This window comes from Belonocnema kinseyi, chromosome 5, assembly GCF_010883055.1.
Source record: "Belonocnema kinseyi isolate 2016_QV_RU_SX_M_011 chromosome 5, B_treatae_v1, whole genome shotgun sequence".
NCBI classification, from domain to species: domain Eukaryota; kingdom Metazoa; phylum Arthropoda; class Insecta; order Hymenoptera; family Cynipidae; genus Belonocnema; species Belonocnema kinseyi.
Window position 1 is genome coordinate 131,657,613 of NC_046661.1, and position 1,930 is coordinate 131,659,542.

The following is a 1,930-nucleotide window of genomic DNA, read 5'->3' on the forward strand; positions in this document are numbered from 1 at the left end:
GGTGAATCAAATAATTACCAATGGGCTTTTTCATCGAAATCATGAATCAAGTTTGAAATCGGGTTATTTTTTGGATCTTATTGGTACATCTGCAATAAGTTTAAAGATGACACTTGTATTTATTTATTTTGCACTTACCAATCGAGTTAAGAACGACGAGGGCGGTGGAAAACACAGAAATGATTTGGATTTTTTTCAAATGTATGAACAATTGATTATGCAAGAATGTTGAAAACATTTTGACGAATGAATATTCTGATGTTTCGTGTATATATACTATTTTGGGATATTTGCATTTTCCCCTTTCCGAGCATAGATCGTAAGCTAGATGGATCTTGTTGGCGGAGCTTACTGAGATGACAACATTTTAGTCAGCATCACGATATTTATTGAATCATCAGTTCCTCACAACTTGTTTCTCCTCGATAATTTAGAAGCCGGATAAACACTCAGAAACAAGTTTTGTTGATTAGAAAAAAATTAGTTTAAGATTGACTTGAAGTCTACTTTCTTATTAAAAATTGAATGCGCCGATTTCAGAGCATGCGTGAAATTCACAAATCAAAATTAGATTACGGTTTTTTATAAATCCCCTCTAGGGTGATTCTTATTTACACTTGGCGGATTTTTTGCGAACTTTTTTAGTCTAACCCCCCCCCCCCCCCCCCCTATTTTTTCGAATGACCAAAGAACTGATCTCCAACTAATTTGAGAGCAATTTGTTACTATTAAAATGTGTCCCAAAGCACTCAAAGTTTCTCATGCAATAAAAATGGAGAAAAGTACTGTAAAATTTGAAATGCTGTTCAATTTTTTATATTTTATCGGAATCCTTTATCTGTGTACAAGTATGATCTTTAGGCTATGTTGAAAAAATATATCTTCAGGAAAATGTTATCTGCTTTAAAATTTACAATATGACGGCTCCTTAAATTGGTATAAAAATTGCAATTTCCACAATACATAACAAAAGCTCGTCAAATTCTTACAAGGGACAAATTTATTTACTAGACAGTCTGTGACGACAATTCAAATTTAAAATATTGACAAAATTCAAGATGGCTGCCCAAATTTTTTGTTCAAACTCATTATTTTTTTTCTCGGTGACGACTTTTTAGGTGACTTTAAAATGCTACATTGAGGTAAAAAACATTTCGTAATGTATGAAAGTCAAAATTGTAAAAAAAACTAATTGGTTAAAAACTGAACCACTTTGATAAAAAAACACGTTTTTCTCGAAAATTCATTTTTTAAAAAGCTGATCTCTTTGTTTGGAAATTTAGAAATTGTCTCGTAAACTCGGTTTTTAAAACTTTAAACGTTTGTTATTGAAAATAGGCCTCTTTCATTTAAAAATTCAACAATTCGTTTAGAAATTCACGTATTTTGTTGAAATTATAAATTATTTTTTGTTGGAAGATTAAACTTCTTGGTTAAAAATCGGTCTTTTTCGTTCAAAAATTAACTATTTAATTGAAAATTTAATCATTCTGCTGAAAATGAAAGTTTTACGCTTAAAATCCAACTTTCTTTTCACGAATCCGTATTTTTTGCTGGAAAACTGAACTATTTCGTTGAAAAATCATATTTTTTATTTTAAAATTTGCTACTGAATTTAAATATTTGGTTAAAAAGTCATATTTTTTTCTTGAAAGTTTAACGGGCTTGGTGAATAGTCATCTATTTCAACAAAAATTTCAACTGCTTTCGAAAAAATTTCATTATTCGGTTAAAACTGTAACGAGTTTTGGTTAATTTAAAATTTTTTTACTTGAAAATTCGACCATTTTTTTTTAAAGCTCGTATGTTTTGGCTCAAGATTCAACTGCTTTGTCAAAAATTGGCCCTTTTGCATGGAACTAATCACAAGATTAAAAGGCTGGTACACCAAACATTCTCTTTCAGTCAAGCATCGGGGGTTGCCTTCAAA